The sequence below is a fragment of the Protopterus annectens genome, chromosome 1.part1 (assembly GCF_019279795.1).
Source record: "Protopterus annectens isolate FY-2018-M chromosome 1.part1, PAN1.0, whole genome shotgun sequence".
Classification (NCBI taxonomy): Eukaryota; Metazoa; Chordata; order Ceratodontiformes; family Protopteridae; genus Protopterus; species Protopterus annectens.
The window spans coordinates 1,734,240,652-1,734,260,061 of NC_056726.1; the positions used below are offsets into that span (position 1 = coordinate 1,734,240,652).

General features: G+C 41.9%; 1 long non-coding RNA gene across 1 annotated transcript in view; it reads left to right on the forward strand.

Annotated features, from left to right (window-relative positions):
* Window positions 1-19,410, forward strand: part of LOC122811998 — a 483,074-nt gene that overhangs the window by 298,757 nt on the left and 164,907 nt on the right. The window lies entirely within an intron of this gene.

Below are 19,410 nucleotides of genomic sequence, written 5' to 3' on the forward strand. Positions count from 1 at the left end.
TGCTTTCATCTGCAAATTTAGTTAGCCAGAGGCCACTGACATTGGCCTTGATTCCAGAGAAGTAAATGCCAAAAAGGAGCAGTCCCAGAACCAAACCTTATGGGACTCTGCTTGTGACTTGCCTCTTTGTAGAGGTGGACTTCCCAATTCTAACTTATTGGTCCTGTCAGTGAGCCAGTTGGCTATCCACTGGGAAGTATAGGGGCTTGTACCTAACCTCCTGAGTTTGTCAACAACGCCCGAGTGGAGTATTATCTCACATGCATTGGCCAGGTCAAGGTAGGCAGTGTGAACCATTTTGGCATAATCCATTGTTTTGGTGACTTCTCAAAGAAGTCCACCAGGTTGAGTAGGCATGACCTGCCCTTGATGCAACCAAATTGGGTTGGGTGAAATGTTTGGAGGTTTCCTGTGTCATTATTTATCATTTCCATGATAATTCTTTCCATGGCTTTGCACATGAGACTAATGAGATTTATGGGTCTGTAGTTTGCAGGGTCTGTGGATAGTCATATTTATGCAGAGGGATGACTGTTGCTGTTCTCCATTCATAAGACATGAAACCTGTTTGGTGGCTACAGTTAAATAGCAATTCCAGAGGCCCTGGTAGGCCATGTTTCATGCTATTTAAAAGGCATCCTGGGATACTGACTGGACCCACTGATGCAGTCTTCTTGGCCTTAGAGTATTAAGGACCTGTTCCCTAGTAATAGCAGGGGGAGTTACATTTGATGGCATTTCCTGAGTGAAGGTTGTGGGAGAGAGAGGGAGTAAAGTTGGAGCTGAATTTGTCAGGCAGTAGATTTGCTATATCTTCTGGCTCGGTATAGGTGGCTTCATTACAGTGGGCACTGCACACAATTGTGGGTTGCCTTTGAGGTTGTGGACATAGCTAAAGAATACCTTGTGGTTGTCTTTGGCCTGGGAGGCCAACTTTACCTCAGACTTGGCTATAATAGACTATATTTGCCCTCTGAGTTGTTTGTTTAGTTTGATGAGACTGTTTTTATCCTGCTGGGTTCTGCACCTCCTAATTTTTGCCATAATTGTTTTCCTTCTGTTATACAGCCTATTGATATTGTGATTGCACCCGTGAGACTTGTTTTTTAAGTTAGTTCTGTACTTCTTCCTGGTGGGTACTGTTGCCTCTGTGCAGCTCTTTACATGCTTGTATAGAGTTTCTGTGAATAGCTCTACATAGGCAGCAATGTTCTCAGGGTTTATAGGGGCTTAAAATTTTGTCAGGTTAAAAGTTAACCTAAGAGTAGTTCCTGTATAGTCCAAGGTTAGCTGGGATTCCAAGTTTTATTTTTACTTCAAAGGAGACCATTTTGTCGTCTGGCATTACCAGAGAAAACATTACACTAGGGGGTGTGCAACACTTTCCCATATTATTGAGGGCCAGGTCATTTATGGTTGCACCCCTGGTTGGTGTATTGACAGTCTGGTCCAGGGGGTTTGTGTTTAGAAAATCCAGAAATCTCTGTGCCTATACATTTGGTGTCATGTACGATTCCCATTTAATAGTGGGGTAATTAAAGTTGTCCATGAATATGGTATAGGGATGGATGGTGAGCATTTCCAATAAGTTTAAATATCTGGTATGTATTTCCTGGGTCATAGAGGGGGACCTATAGCTTGCAAGGAAGAGGTAAGGGATTTTGTCTATGGTGATTTGAATGTGGTGAAGCTGCAGTGCATTGTCCCATTTGATCAGCCTTGAATTATATTTATTTTTTATGTAAACCAAGATACCTCCACCTTTAGTCCCCATCTCTGTAGTAGCTGGTCTAAATGTGTGGAAGACTTTATAACCTTGTACTGTCAGTGTGCTCTCTGCTGCTTTAAACCATTTGTTAGTGGGCTCTCCAGTAATTGGTGGCCTTGGAGTAGATGTTTTAGATATTAAAGGTAAGATGGAAAAATATGGTTTAATATCCTGAGAGCTGTGGTGTACACTATGCAGTTAGATATGAAAGGGGGGTGGGGTAACCTAAGCCTTTACTATCAAAGTGAAGAGCCAATTATGTTAAAAGAGCAATATAGATTGGAGGGGGCACTTTGTATTCAAGATCTATGGAATACTGTGGGATGGCCAATAAATTTAAATAGCTGAATGGGAGTGATTTCACAATAGCCAATGAAAGAGGATAGGGAAGGATATATGTAGTCAGATTGAAATAAGGGGTAGAGAACTAGAAGGACAGTTGAGTTTAAAACACAGGAACAGTAAGGGTGGGTGGGGAAATTTTCTGTATGACTCACAAGAGACACAGCTGTGGTCTCTTTCCTAGTTTAACTATGCAATTAAAAGCAGAATACAAAATACAAGAAAACAAAAACAAACTAATCTTTCCCTCACGGCAAGTTGTGGCAGAGTCTGAGTGAGTTTTTCCATTAAAGCCTTGAAATGCACAGTTCTGTGAGTTTATTTATAATCCCTGAGTGGTCTTGTGTCAAATGCCTTGGCAAGGTTGAGGTAGGTGGTATGCACTGTTTTACTCATTCATGGCCTTAGTGACCTTTTCAACGAAATTCGGCAGATTTAACAGGCACAACCCACCTTTAACAAAGCAGAATTGAGTTGGGTCCAGTGTTTGGAAGTTTCCTATATCTTTATTTATCAGGTCCATAATTATTCTTTCCACGGTCTTACAAACAAGACTAGTCAAGCATATAGGTCTGTATTTCCAAAGTCAGTTAACATTCCACCCTTATGTAGAGGATGACCGTAGCTGTTCTCCAGTGTGTCGGAATAAAGCTCGTCCAGAGGCTATGGTTAAATAGCAATCATATTGGGTCTGCTAGGTCCCTATTTAAATTATTTAAGAGGCAACATGGTATATAGTTGGGCCCCATTGGTGCCATGTTTTTAGCTTTAGAGAGTGCTGTGGCTACCTGCTCTTTAGTGAGAATTGGTGGAGGAGTGGTGGGGAGTACTGGGGGGGTGGGGTGATGGGAAGTGAAGTTTAAGCTAAATTTATAGGCCAGCAGATTTGCTATTTCAGCCGGCTGTGTGTAAGAGATGCCATTGATAACTAATTCTGCACATCATTGGGTGTTGCTCCTGAGACTGTGGACATAGCTGAAAATGCTTTATGGCTATCTTTAGCTTTTGAGGCTATTTTTACCTCACAATCATCTTTCAGAGACTTTACTAGTTCCCTGATCCACTTGTTTATACTAATGAGGGATTTATTACTCGGTTGTGCACATTTCTTCGTATTTCTCAACACGGTTTTCTTTCTTTTGTTGTACAAGCTATTAAAATAAGGGTCCACCAGGATGGCTTATTTTTGTGGTTTGACCTGGGTTTATTTCAGTTCAGTATTACCATTTGTATGCAGTTGTTAACGTGGCCATACAGGGCTTTAGTTTATTGCTCTGTTTTTCTGGATTTAGGGGAGGTTGGAAACTAGTTATGCCATTGTTTAATACGGGGTAATTTGCCTTAGAAACGTTTTTAAAGTTCTTGTGGTTCGGTGGGAGATGTAGTTTTACCTTAATTGCCAGGGAGACTACTTTGTGATCTGATCTTACCAGTGAAGACATCGTACATGGAGGGTGTAGCACTCTTCCATATTTGTAAGATCTAGGATATTTGTTCCCCTGGTGGGAGTTCAGGCCAGCTGCTTCAGGGTATTTTAATTTACAAAGTCATGGAATCTTTAGGACTGTATGTTAGTGGTTCTGTAAGCCTCCCAGTTCATGGAGAGGTAATTAAAATGGTTCCCTATTACGCCATCGCAGACGCAGGTTGTCAAATGCGTCTTTGTTGAACAGTAAAGAGTGAAAAGGCAAAATAATGAAGCGGCGTTTCAGCGAATTCTTTCCCTGGAAAATAATTTGTTTGGCTGCTTTTGCTACTTTGCCTTTTTGGCACTCTAGCGCAATCTCAGAATTGGTATATTTAAGCGGGGGGCACAGCCCCCCCCACGTTAAGTAATGTTTTACGGTTTTATTTTTTGTTTTGTTTCGGAACAGAGATTGTTTTCCATTGGAAAATAATCACTGTTCTGAAGTTTTGACGTTGTAAGCTTTTGCTTACATGGGGTTGATTATTTGTCATTCACTCTTCTGAGCGTGCGATATAGACTGCAGAACCAAGCGTTCAAAACAACAAAAAGCACCAAAGTATCAGCAAAGCTTCAAACGCCAAAATACGCTGTATACTCACAACCAAAAGTCCAACAATAAATAATGCCACGTATATGAAGTGATAAAATAGATTTAATCCATAAAACAAGTTAAGCGCTTTCACCCACAGTCCGTGGGCTTCATCAGAACTGACAAATTGATGTTTAACCCCATTTAAATACACTGATTTGGCGCCAATTTTACTTCAACTTCTTAAAGCTATAGTATATCATTTCATCCAAAAACTTCCCTAAAAGAAAATTCATTCGTTTAATCAGCGTCAAACAGATTAACATAAAATCTTTACAATATATGCAAATGTTAAAACATATGTGCAGTAGTGTACTGAAAAACAATAACCAATGCCTCACTTTCTTAAATCTAATATAGGTTTTACAGAAGTGTATTCGTTTAACCCTGGTGGTGATGTGACATCTGTTAATAACTGCCACCACAACTCCCTATATGCCAAGATGTTTTTAGTATTAATCAGTGTATTTAAATGGGGTTAAACATCGATTTGTCAGTTCTGATGAAGCCCACGGACCGTGGGTGAAAGTGCTTAACTTGTTTTATGGATTAAATCTATTTTATCACTTCATATACGTGGCATTATTTATTGTTGGACTTTTGGTTGTGTGTATACAGCGTATTTTGGCGTTTGAAGCGTGCGATATGATCATATAGACCCATTAAAATCACCTGTGAGTATGGTATTGGGCTGGATGGTATGATTTATAGATATCCTGGTTCACTGAGGGGGAATCTTTAGCTATCACAAATTTGGTAATGGATTTTCCCCATAGTTGGTTGGACATGGAGTAGTTCTACACATCATATTGTTTAACCAATGTTGAGGTGAGGTTATACTCTATATAGATAGATACACTTCCTCCTAGTACTTAGCGGGAGTGACCCGAGTGCTTCTGTGATCTGCTGGATCCTGGCCCTTGGCAGGCAACTAACTGTAACACTCTCTTTATCCAACCTTGTAAGGGGGGGCATCAGTGTGTCTCATAATGGAGTCACCTATGACCAGATTGTTGGGTTGTGAACTGTTTCTGTTTATGGGCTTGGTAGTTGTGATACAATGAGATGTGGCTTAGCGTGTTGTACTGGTATGTGTCTTGTTTGTGTGAATGCAGTGTTTCTGAGGACTGCACCTGTGAGGCCTTTGAGGCTTGGGAAATGTTACATGTGAGCACCTCAGCATATGTAGGTCTAAGATGGTGGTTCCTAGTTATTGCAGTAAGTGGTGTGTAGGAGTCGCTGACAACCTGCTTGTTGCATTTTGTGTCTGCCTGTGAGAGTCTGGCCTCCAGTGACAATCTGTAACTACATCTCTCACATACTATATTTGCCTGTTTAAGAATTAAGTGTCTGTCAATGTACACAAGGCAATTGCTATATTGTCTTAGGATGCTCAAGTCCACCACACTGGAAACAGGGATGGTAGGAAAGTGCTTTTTCATAAATGCCGATCTTAATATACTTACAAGGGATATGAGTAGTGGTTGTATATAAACAGAACAAGGTGGGGGTAGCTGCTTGCTAAGTTCATCTGTCCTAGTCTGCAATGCTGCCCAGCACCCAAACTAGCTGTGCAGTATGCAGTGATAGTCCTGGGTGCGAAGATGAGGTAATGCTAACTAACCTATTCCCAGCTAAATGCATAAGTGTTGCTCACCACACAGACTTCTTGCCTGGTGAGTGCCATGGAACTGGGATAAAGTTCTGAGATGGTTTTATATGGAAATTTTGATTTTTGGCAACGTAACCCGTTTCAGCGAAGCGCAAACAATGAGCTCTATACCAGTAATTCCCAACTCAGATGAGTGAAATCAGCCCTTTCCTGCCAAAAGAGTGCAGACTTAGACTCTCTTAATGTAAAATGACTGGTTTGGAGCCTAAGTGCTGAGAACAACAAACAGATGCCTGGAACTAGCTTAATAAGTCAACTAGATACAATGTAATTACTTAGAACAGTAGCCCTATAGCAGTTAGAGAAACAGTTGGAATATTTGAGAAAAGTGAAGAAAAACAATTAAATAACACAGTAGACCTTTGCAGTGAATGAGAATAAACAGTGCAAGTGCAAAACATTCATTTTCTTAGCCTCAAATAGCTTATGATGCCTGAAAAATCACTCAAAGTCTCTGGTGTCATCACCAAACAATGAGCAGCTCTAGGTAAATGAGATTAATCTAAGCAAGCGAAGTTTAATTTCTTAGTGTTGAGGGTGTGCCTATGATTTAACACATCAAGCATTATTTGATCCAGACTGTGTTTTAGAATTTAGATATCAGAATTGAATTTGTTAATCATGCCCAGTCTGCAGTCATCAGCAAACTAAGTTAGCAATAATCCTTTGATATATGTTTTTATGCCACATAAATATGTACCAAAGAGGAGGGGGACCCTGGAGATAGTCCTGTAGGACATTACTTGTTTAGTTTTTTTTTTGGTCACCTATCATCTGCTGGTACAGTGTGTGTGTGTATATATATATATATATATATATATATATATATATATATATATATATATATTATGCATTACTTAATAAACAGGGCTGAATACAAGAGAATTTATAAAAACTACAATCCCTGGTTAAAGAAGTCCAGTTTGACTTTAGAAGTACAGTTATTTATCACAGACTTGTTTTGACTGCAAATTTTGTGAAAAGGTGGAAAAAAAGTGATAACTGATGAAGGCATTGCAGGTACAGTTATACTGTTAATCTGGTCCTGTATGAGTGAGATAAGGATGAAAAGAAAACTGGGTACTTAGGTATTATCACAACCAGATTTTTAACAGCAGTTCCAGATGCTTAACTATCATGAAATAGGGTCATTACAGTTGTAGAAATGTCATGTAATGTGTGCCCTGTAACACTACATTTTGTTTTGCATGTACTGACATGAATGAAATGTAAATAAATGCTGCTCATGTTTCTGTTTGCACCTTACTGCCACTATTTCTGTCATTTCAAGTCTACTACTGTTATTCCCACTACAAAGTAATACCAAACCACCAAATGAGCACTCCGCATCATTACAGCATTAATGAAATCAGTGATCGTTGTACTACAAAGTGTCTGTATCTGAACATGGCCCCTTCACAATCCAAAACACCTCAGTACTACCAACTTTCTGATTTAGAAACAAGCGGGGAATCAGCTGTTAACATCATCCACCTTCACAATTTGCGATCATTACAATGAAATGAAACAATGGCTAAAAATGAACAAGTTTACCAAACAGAAAATCTCTGCGCCTCTGTTTTCATTGTCTGAAGACTTCCTTGCACAAACTCAGAAGAATCCAACGAACACTACAAAGGCAGCCATGAAAACTTAAGCGTGCTTCTGTAACGCACGCAAAACATGAAGAGGATTTCCGAAGTTGTTTCTGTTCCTAAAAGCAAGGTCAAGTTTTTTGCCACTACTGCTGACTTACAATAACAGTTTCCACTATTTCAAGCACTGTTTTATGTGGGGGTATGCGCATTTCGCAACCGCGAAAATGTGGTTGCGATAATACGCAAGTACCGAATTTAGATTTCTGATTGACTGTTTACCGGGAGTTTGTATAGAAGTGAAAGCCTTTGGCTATTGGGATTAACATTGTATTTGTTCATTGCTTTATATTGCTATAGTTTGTTTTTTTTCTTTTGCAGTAAGCTTAACACTGTAGACATTTGAGAGGACATGAATTATGTGAGAAAATTTATGATGTAAAAGTGAAGATTGTTTACCTTTATGATTATTTTATGGACTTTTTTAACCTTTCTCCTTCCCTTGACCCTACCATTAACCCTCCTCCTGTGTTCTTGTGTATCCTATCTACGCACCTTAAGTACCTTAATAGTTCTTTACCAGACAATCCCTGGTATACTCCTTCACTGGGTAGGTCCCCCAGCCTCTTGACGAGCTGGCCTTGAAGCAAAATTCCTAGAGTCAGATATGGAAGATCCTATGGGAAGCCATGGAGTGGAAGCTGGCAGCCATCCTCCTAAAGCTGTGGTTGATCACTGTTCCTACCCTGAAGAAGGGAGGTGAAATGATGCCAGCACATCCATCATTATATCCACTGGGCTTCAAGGTCTCTGGTCTCCACTAGAGGTTACACAGGCAGCCTTTCCTCTCTGAACTCTTCCTCCGGGATAGAAGAGCTGGCAGTTGGACTTTTTATCCTACCACCCCCAAATCCACCCATCCCCAGCTGGCCTAAAAGCACAGTCAGTCCATTTCCAAAGTTAGGTCACCAGCTGCACATACAGACGCCGTACCTCTGTGTCATTGGAGCAACTTTATTTTATGGATAGCTTTTGTATGACTTTAAGATTATGAGCATTTCAGAAATTATTATCAGCTTTACAAAAAACTTTAAGACTAAGGTTTGCATATGAATTTGATTATATTCTAATGTGAGTTTTTTTTATATTGGTATGGAATCTGGACATTGTGACCTTGTGTACAATTATTAATTATGCTCATGTATACAAAGATGAAGGTTATCAAAAAATCACATCACTTTTAAAATGTAATAGATATTTATAATGGGAAGGGGGATATATGATTTGTCAGAATTGCGTAGTAAGGTTTTATTTGTAATAGGGATTATATTGGAGAAGAGTTTATTGTATCATAGTGTACACATTCCTCCTATTTCAGGTTTAATAGCTATTTCTGAACATCCGGACAACACTGTCATGACCATGGAAACTGTATGAGTAGAACATTTCATCAGTGTTCTATATGACTATTAGGAAATAATATGTTTAGTTTGAATACATTAACTAGAACCTTTGTTCCAGACTGGTACAGTTTCAGAGATTATCTGTATTGTTTTTTTTTCTGTGTTGATATATCAGCACTGATGTTGCTGTTGTTGTTGTGCCTTTCGGCTTTTCCCGGTTAGGGGTCGCCACAGTGGAACTCCGGTCCGCTACTGATTGTTAGTTGATTTTTACGCGCCGAGTTACCAGCCCTGACGCACAACCTTCAACAAAGGTACGCCCATTCACGCATGTCTCCACGCAGAACTGATAACCCTGTTTAATATGTACGTAGAAATATGGAAGCAATAGAATTTTTTTTTTTTTGTAGCCTTGCAAGTCTTTCAGGGTGGAACTGTGCTTGCTTAAGCTAGTTATACATACTTTTATGTGCATTTAATTAGTTCTAATGTTTGTCCTTGAATATGCATAATAATTTGATCAATTCCCCCAGCATACCTCTGAACACTACAGATTTTCATAGAATGTTCAAATTTTTGTCTCATATTTTTGGCCTGTTTCTCAAAAAATGTTGGTTTTCTGGCAAATCATAGGCAAGTCATTGATGAGTGAAGTCACAAAATAATGACAGGTGTTTGAGTTTTAGACTTCATACACTTCAGAAAATTCATGCTAATGCAAAACCTGTCATTCTATCAATGTTTTAAGTGTGTAAGAGCAACATTTAAAAAGTGTCCCTATTTTTGGGCATTTGTTCCCCCCATTATTTATGGCTTTGTCCAGATTTCTTGCTCTAAGTGGTTGAGAGGTGTGCCCCCAAGAAAAAAAAAATGCAAGAAAGACCCAGCCAAGCTAGAGTCTTCACTGAGTATTACCTGAAACCTCCTGTAGTAGAGGCCCATGTGTTATATGTAAGTTACTCTTAAGGACATACCACTGCTTCAGCTACATGGCTTCTGAATGCCCATGACCTTTTATTTGTTAAGATGATTAAAAAAACATAAGTGGGTATACTATCTCATAAGCTACTGGCATTATTTAACAAAAGTCCCCAAAAGATGCATTAGATGGGTTTGTTATAATGGCTAAAGTCTTCACCTCATAAGCACAAGGTACAGAGTTTGATTCTGGTCTTGGGATACTGGCTAGGCTTAAAATGGCCCTTCAGGGCTGTTAGCCTAGTATTCTTCTATGAACCTGTTTAGTAAAACCCCAGAGACAATATTAAGGCTAATAGTGAAGTAATATACAAATCCCTGTGTTAGTGTGTAAGCTGTAGAGTTGCAGTCCAGTATCATCAAGATCAGGGAAACTGTATGAGTAGAACAGCTGATCGTCATCATGGCTTTTAGACAAGATGCATCCCTTGACATATTCATATTGGTGCATTTCACTGTTACAAGTAAAGCATAAGTGTAGTATATGAAGTGCAACTTCCTTTTTCTCCTGTTCTTGCAAACCATCAAGCCTCGCCCAATCGTACTTAGTCCATTTGTTTCCCCCCATGGATAGTTCAGGGGTAAAATTCATCCTGAGAGGTCATTATTTATGCAGCCACGAGGATTGTTTGTACTCTTTGCTGTCATCCCAGCATTCAATGCATTTTTTTGAATGACCTAACTCCTCCCTATGGGATAGGACACGTGACCCATGTCATCATGGAAGCCGCTCTGTGTTCTCCTTATCCAAATGCATGCTTCTTTGCACTTGCTTAATGAAAGCTGCCTCTATTCGACAACTTGGTGTACCGCTTGCCCACCAGCAGACTGAATCTGCATACTCAGCCCCTCTTTCTAGGGAACTGAAGAATGTATGTGGATTGCACTGCTCCTCTCCCTCTTTCCCAAGAAGGGTGTGCCCATCCACCATTACCAGCTCTGTCAAGCTCCTCAACTGATAATCAAACTCAGCTCACTTGGGCAATGCTCAGGGTTTATCTCTTTATATCATGGGAATTAGTCCTCCTTACATTTTTTAGAATGTAACTGGAGTATGATCGCAAATATTTCATTTTGCAGAATTGAAAAATGCTTGTCAAAATGAGGTACTCTGCTTGGCAGCATTCAGTTTCATTGATATCACTGGACTGTTTTTTAGGATTGTGTCTACCTGCATGCCTGTTCAGGGTATGTTACTATGAATGAGAAGATGGGGAATATCAGAATTACTGCCTCAACATCCAGGAAGTGAAATTACTAGAAACATGTAGAGCAACCTTCTCATGTTTCTTATATATCATGTAACAACACCTGCAGATTTAGCAGTCTTTGGTACTAAAAGCAAGCCTTTCTGTTAGCAGTTATTCTTCTGCACATGTTGATCAACTACCGTCTGTAACCATACAGTGTTTACTATAAATAAAAACATGCAATATTCATTACAAGATTCAGCTTGACATTACCTGAATTGATAACTGCAACATTGGTTAGTAGGGCACTACATACAGCTAGAGATCTGTATTGTAAATATTAGCCTTCTTTTTATGTTTTGTTTTGTACTGCAGCTTCTATACATAATAAAACAAAATTCAGAGACTCGGAGCAGGGTGCTAACTATAACTATCATGAAGATATATACTATTTTATGTGTCATTTGCCTAACTAAGACTGTGTGACGTGCAGTATTTCAGTTTTAGATATCTTAGTATATCTTGATTGCAAAGGTTTGCATTCTGTTCTAACAGAAGTATTAACTCATTCACTTCTACAGCACCATTTTTGTATATCTGCAGTTAACATCCATAGTGCCTTATGGTTTTCTGACTTTTTTGGGGGTGGGCTACCTTAATTAAGGGACTTATCCATTAATAAGAGATTAGAAAGGGTGAGGTGTAAGCAACAAAACAACACCACAACTGTTAGTCACTTGTTATTCATATTTTCATACTTACATTCATATTTCACATCTTAGGCATCTACATGTTAGTAACGGGTATGGTATGAAATGCCATGGCGGGCGGCAAAAAAATAAATTGAAAGTGTCTGTGGCTAGTACATTGTAATGGTGATATTCTGAGTAATTTGCTAGTAATTGTGAAGATAAGCAACCCTTCCATATGTATAACAATATTTCCAAAACATGGTTTTACATGGTATCATACATCACCGTTCTCATCCCATCCTCTCCCATCCCATCCACCAGTAATTGAGCCCCATCTACCTCCAACCCCAACACTGGCACATTTAACTTTCCCACAAATATTTCCATCCATACTGTCTCTCTCTTGACCTCCTCATTATCCTGCTCCATATAGATCCTCACAAAATTTCTGAAATATTTCCAACACCTCACAGAATCTCTGGCTACCTTCCCATCACAGGCTCCCCAAGCTTGGCAATAACTCCACCATCCTTTGCTGCCGGAACTATTGTGCTAAAAGCTCTTGTGCTCTGGAGCTATTATAAAAAAAAAAGTTGCTTAACAGTAATCTTTCTAGGCTTATGTATATTACCCAGATGGTCTGTTATTTTCTCTTCAGCACTCTGTAGTTGTGCTTTTCCTTGTTCTGTGCGATTCCACCTATCCTGCAATACTTTAACCTTTGTTGGTCTCCCTAAATAATTCCCATTACTTCTTAACCTTATATCTTTTTAATTTATTTCTACCCTATTTTTAAACTCCATTTTCATTCTATCCCACTCCGTAGTTATATTTTCTGAAGAAATTTCTATTTTCCCTAATAGCTCTTGAATAATTTCCACTACCCATTCCTTAAATTCCTCTCTGTTTAACAGATAGGTGGGGAAGTGCCAGCATCTCACTTTTATTTCATTATCCTGCATTTTTATTTTAGTTATTATTGACTCGTGATCTGAAATATGTGTATCAAAACTTTCAATTAGATGCACATGTTCCTGTGAAATATAATTTCTGTCTGGCCTAGCTCACTTTTTGTACTTTGTGGAGGAATATGCAAATTCTCTCCAAGCTCCTACTACTGAATTCACATCTTCCATATCAAATATTTCCATAAATTCTTCAGAAATCTACCCTCTTTTCCTATATTTTCAATTCTAGTCCCCTGATACATCTTTTGGCAGAAGCAGTCTGTAAAAATAGTCAAAACCCAACTTGCTGACCCTTGTTATCTTTTCCCTAGGGATAGGAAATTGGTTAAAATCTGGGTAAAACTGGCTAGGCTTGTAAGGGCTTCTGAGCCATTAGCCTAGTAATCTCCTATGAACCTATCAGATAAAACCTTGGATGATGTTGATGAAAGCTGATAATCATTTTTGCATAGCAAATTGTACATCTTGAGAATATTCAGCATTATTTATATTGCTAATTATACAAATTAGCATTGTTTTTGCATGCCTATAAATATCTCAGTATACAAGCACACAGAAAGGAATTTCCTGTTGTCATGTGAAAGCTTATGTCTGTCTAATAAAATTTCTCTGACTCTATATGTCTAAGTTGCATATTTTCCAAGATAATGAAAACATGTTTGTGAAAGTTTATTGAAAAGAATCATTCTGGGTTTGTGAGCATTATAATATATTATAGTATTTTTAAGAAGACTGTGATTTCCCCTTTATCATCATGAAGAACATTGTTGTTCACACACTTTTAATAGCTTATGTTAAGTTGTCCATCTCACCTTCATTCTTGCTGGATGGGTTCGGAGCCGATCCTCGGCTCCGACTCGGCCAATACTAAAGCTTGAGAGCTAATTCCACCGGCTCGAGGCACCCCTATATCCCACAATGCTAGGCGGTAACTCTTCAGATCTCGTTTGCTGCTATAGCTGACGAGGTGCTTTTTTACCGGCTCAGGCAGGTCAGTGAGAGTTTTTACCGTAATAGGTATTTCTTAACCCCCTATTGTTTCATACCATAACCTTTTTAGTTTAATTAATATTTAGATAAATCGACCCCTGTTTTTTCGGGTCTATATTCCCTTCCTTTTCTTCCCTTAACTTGTAGGCCTTTGGCCCCTTCCCTTCCCCCAGTCCTTTAGTGTGACTAAATTAGTATTTTTTTGTTAAGGGTTTGTATGTGTGTTTGTGACTTTGTGTTAGCCTTAATAGTTTAATAATTTAATATTTTTCTTTGGTAGAGGGTGTGTCTGTAGTGTGTTTGTGTTGTTGTCAGGCACTCCTTTCACTATGTCAAAAGACGCTAAGGTCTCAGGCTTCAAGAAGTGTGACTCGTGCTGTCAGAAAGTGTCTCTGACAGACGGTCACACTTCTTGTGTGTATTGCCTGGGACCTTTGCACCTGCAGGACTCTTGTGCTGTTTGTCATGGGTTTAGCCCTAGAGTCCTGCAGGAACGCAAGAATAAATTAATCTTGCGGGGCTTATTAAAGCCTGAAGGCCCCCCGACTCAGTCTGTGTCGGGGAAGCCTTCTAAAACTTCCAAACAGTCGGCTGCGGTTTCTGAGTCGACTGCTGGAAAGGTTAAGTCGGCTTCGACATCTGCTCCGGCCGGAGCCGATGTTTCCAAGCCTCATACTGTTACCTCGGCTCCGGCTGGAGCCGAGGCTGATAAAACTCCGTTGGCTCCGATACTCTTATCGGAGCCACAGTCTAGGAAGAGATCCAGATCCCCCTCTATCGGCTCCATGCATTTGGCGCCAGGATCCCCTCTTTACGAACGGAGCCATAAAACTCATTCCTCACGGTCTTCCAGGTTATCTGACCACGATTTGCAAAGGGTAGTGAGTAGACTTCTCAAGTCCGAGGCACTGGCCCAAATGCTGCATAGCCCGACTCAGCAGTCAATGGCTATTCCCGTTCCCCAATACATTCCTCCTCCGACTCCTTTGAGTTCGGAGCCAGGGCTTGTCGGAGCCATGACTGTCGGTGTGTCGGATCCGATACCTTCCCTTTTGGCTCCGTCGTTTGCTCCGAGCTTCCCTCGTCTGCTCCGAGGGGGCGAGTGGCATCGGACTCTTGTCCAACCCCGCTCTCCCTCTCGGGGCTTCGGCGCTGGTGAGTTCGGCTCCGACATCGGCTTCGGAGCCATCCCTGTCGGTGCCGGGGGAGGTCCTTGTCTCTTCGGAGCGGGGGCCTCTGGCCTTGCCTGACAGGGGTGCCTTCGAGGTCATGCGGAGCGTGCTAGAACCAGGGTCTGCCCCACAGTCGGCTCCTTCAGCCCCCCCATCTACAGTGCCTGTGGTGATTTCTACTCACCCCCTTGTCTTAGACCGCAGAGAGCCAACTCCTCAAGTTTCCCCATTGGGAATTTCCTCCTCTTCCGAGGCCTCTCCTGACCCGGTAGGAGATCCCCCTAGGAAGAGGCAGTGCAAGAGGAAGCACATTGACTCCCCTGAGTCTATCACCTCTGACACTGACTTAGAGGAATCTGAAGGTTCCCCTCGATCCCCCTCTGAGGATGTCTCCTTTGCTGACATCCTTGAGATCCTCAAACAGAGGGGGAACTGGCCAGCCCTTAACCCTTCGGAGGATGAGTCAGTGTATCTTGAGGCGCTTGGCTCTCGCCCTTCTACCTCCTGGGTGTCCCTCCCTTTGACCCCTTATGGAAGTGGTGGCAAGGAAGGCTTGGACGGCTCCTGATTCAGTGGAACCCACCCGAGGAGACCATCTAAATTTATTGCTGCCCCTAGAGATAAAGATTTTTATCCAGAGGTGTCCCTGTTGATGCCATGGTGGTGGCTGCGGCCACTAAGAAGGAGTTAGCCGATCCTTGGTTCCTGTCCATCCTCCTAATAAGGAATCTAGGACCATGGACAGGTACGGCAAGCGGATGTTCTCATCAGCGACCTTTTCGATGCGTTCGCTGAATTACTTATGCCACTTCACTCATCTCCAGAGAGATTTACTCAAGGATATGGGTGAACTGATAAAGGATCCTACAGCTGAGGGGTTCAAAGACACAATGAACTCCCAGTTGGCAACCCTGAATTCCATCGTTAACTCCTCCATGCGGCTGGTCTCATATGCTGCAGATGGGGCGAGTAGAGCCGCAGGCACAGGTGTTGCCTTACGACGTCACGCCTGGATGCGGCTATGCAACTTTGCGGACCCTTTCAAGGCGTCCTTCACCAATTCTCCCTTTGATGGATCATCCTTGTTTGGTCCACAGGTGAAGGATACATTGACCAGGTGCGAGGTAGAAGATAAGACTCTCTCTGCCATAGGAGTCCGTTTTTCTACCCCTTCTAGACCCTATCCCAAAGGTCAGAGGGGAGGAAAGATGTGGTTCCGCAAACAATCCCAGGGAGTCTCATCTGACGCCCAAGGTCGATTCCCCTCTAGAGACAGAGGGGGGAATAATAATAGACGCCGCCCTAGAGGCAGAGGAGGTCCGCAAAACCAGGGTAGCAGAGAAATGTTCTCTGATAAACCCTTTCAGCATCCCTGAGGGGCTGCCCGGCTGTCCACCTTCGGAGGCAGTCGGGGGAAGGTTATCCCTGTACCCAAAAGCCTGGCTTTCCCTTACTCAAGACAAATGGGTACAGTCGATCATATCCGAGGGTTACAAAATTCCCTTTATTCACATCCCATCCCATCCCAAAAGATCCCTTCCAGACGTTCCACCCGGTCTAAGGGAACAAGCAGCATTAGAAATTTCAAAGCTGCTATCAAAAAGAGCTATCCAATCAGTCCCAGCAGACCAGCAAGGATCCAGAATCTACTCCAAATTCTTTTTGGTACCAAAAAAAACAGGGGACTGGAGACCCATACTGGATCTCAGCTACTTAAACAAGTATATCAGGAAAACAAAATTCCGGATGGTCACGCTTCAGTCCATTCTACCCTTCTTGGGTCAGGACAATTGGATGTGCTCGATAGATCTTCAGGACGCGTACTACCACATCAAGATGAACAGACGCTCCAGGAGATATCTCCGCTTCAGGCTGGGAGCCAGTCACTACCAGTTGAGGGCCCTGCCCTTTGGTCTCACTACAGCCCCCCGTGTGTTTACCAAATGCATGGCAGTAGTCGCGACTCACTTGAGACGTCAAGGATTCCAGGTGTTTCCATATTTAGACGACTGGCTCCTTACCGCCACCACCAGACATCAGCTTCTTCTATCCAGGGACTTCACCATCCAATCTTGCCAAGCTCTAGGCATTTCGATAAATTTCGAAAAATCTGCCTTGTCGCCTTGTCAATCTATTACCTTTATAGGCGCCACCTTAAACACACTCAATCTTTCAGCCAGACTCACAGAGCAGAGAGTGTCAGATATTCAAAAACAAGTTTCCCTTCTCTTACAATGCAACAAAGTCAAAGCCAGATTAGTTTTGAAGGTGTTAGGACTCATGGCAGCAGCTATTCCCCTTCTCCCCTTGGCTCGCTTTCACATGAGGCTCCTCCAATGGATGCTGTTTACTCAATGGTCCTTTCAACAGCTCCTGATGTCCCATACCATTTTGATAACTCAATCATGCAAGAATCAACTGTCTTGGTGGATCACATCACCTCAACTTCTCCGAGGAAGACCCTTCACCCCCCCCAGTCGCCACATTGACAACAGACGCCTCCCTGATTGGGTGGGGGGGGGCATTATCAGGGCAGGACAGTCCAAGGCACGTGGCAACCTTTCGAGTGCCACTTGCACATAAATGTCTTAGAGATGAGAGCAGTGCTTTTAGCATTGCAAGCCCTTCACGACTCTCTTCCCACTGGGACTATTGCAATTCAAACGGACAACATGTCCGTAGTGTGGTACATCAACAAACAAGGCGGAACCAGATCATACCCTTTATGTCGAGAGGTACTCAGACTTTGGCAATGGGCGATCTCTTCTCAGCGTTTTCTGATAGCAATGCACATTCCCGGGAAATCCAACGTTATTGCAGACAAATTGAGCAGGGCAATTCTCATGCCCCACGAGTGGTCTCTAAAGAAATCAGTTCTAGAAGAAGTATTCCTAAGATGGGGCCAGCCTTGCTGCGATCTTTTTGCTACTCCCCAAAACAGCAAGTGTCACGACTTCTTCACTCTCTTCCGTTACCAGGCCATCCCACCAGAGACGCTCTAGTTCACGATTGGCCCCGGGGACTTCTGTATGCCTTTCCCCCCTTTCCACTGATATCTCAACTAATTCAGAAAGCCATCGCCTTGAGAGTGACAATGATCCTCATTGCCCCTTACTGGCCTCGACAGATATGGTTTCCGTTTCTTCATCGTTACCTTTTGGAGCAGCCTTGGCATCTGGACCCAGTACCAGATCTGATAACCCACCACTCGGGTCAGCTGCACCAATCTCTGCTTTCTCTAAACCTCACAGCATGGTTTCTCCGATTCCAACCTTAGCCAGGCTTCCCTCAATATCTCGCTCAGTCCGAGATATCTTGATAGCCTCTCATAAATCTTCTACCCGGAAGATTTATAGTAGCAAATGGAAACGCTTCTCCTTTTGGGCAACGTCAAAAAACATAGATCCCATTACAGCACCTATCCAGTCTATTCTAGATTTTCTAGCAGAACTCTTTCATTTAGGATCATCTGCATCTACCATTAGAGTTCAATTGGCTGCCATATCTAATTTTCATGTTGGTGTCTCGAGTCTAGCATCATGGCTCACAAACTCTGTAAAGCCTTTTAAGGGCGTATTTCTTCTCAAACCTCCAATCAAAGATCCCCCGCCTCAATGGGATTTGAACTTGGTTCTGGCATCCTTAATCCTTCCCCCCTTCGAACCAGCAGCTTCATGTTCTCTGAAGTTGCTTTCTTGGAAAACACTTTTTCTAGTAGCTATAACTTCAGCGAGAAGGGTATCTGAACTCCATGCTCTGTGCAGTCGTCCTCCTTACTTAGTGTTTCACAAAGATAGGGTATCCCTCCGTACTAATCCATCCTTTTTGCCCAAAGTTTCCTCTCAAGTAAACCTAAACCAAATTATTGATCTCCCCGTCTTTTTCCTTAACTATTCAAACAGGTCGGAACAAAAGCTACATTTTTTGGATGTTCATCGCCAACTTAGATATTACTTAGATAGGACTAAACAATTCAGGAAATCTAATCAATTGTTTCTGTCATATGCGGAAGGAAAATTGGGCCTTCCTGTTACTAAAGTATCCCTCTCTAGATGGCTTACCTCTACAATTACCTTCATCTATGAGATAAGACATCAAAAACTACCCTCAAGACCTAGAGCTCATTCAACTAGGGCATTAGCTACATCCGTAGCTTTTCAGGATAGGCTGCCAATAGATTCCATTTGTGCAGCAGCCACCTGGGCTTCTCCTCATACATTCATTTCACATTACAAATTGGACATGGTTTCCAGAAGCCGTGCCAATTTTGGTTCCACTGTTCTCAAGAGTCTGTTCCGATAGGCCACCCGGGATAAGGTGCTAGGGACACGGTCCCATCCAGCAAGAATGAAGGCGAGATGGACAACTTAACATTAAGAAGTTATGTACCTACCATAACGTTCCATGTTAGTTGTCTTCTTCTCGCCTTCTTTCTTGCGTCCCACCCTCCTTCCCCCAAGCCTGGACAGACCGACAGGAATTCAATTTTTGTTCTTCCTCTGGAAGTCGTCATTCCCACATGTTCTTCCACCTCTTTTCTCCTTTCTTAGGTCTGCGATACCTTTCACGCAGGTTGTTTTGAG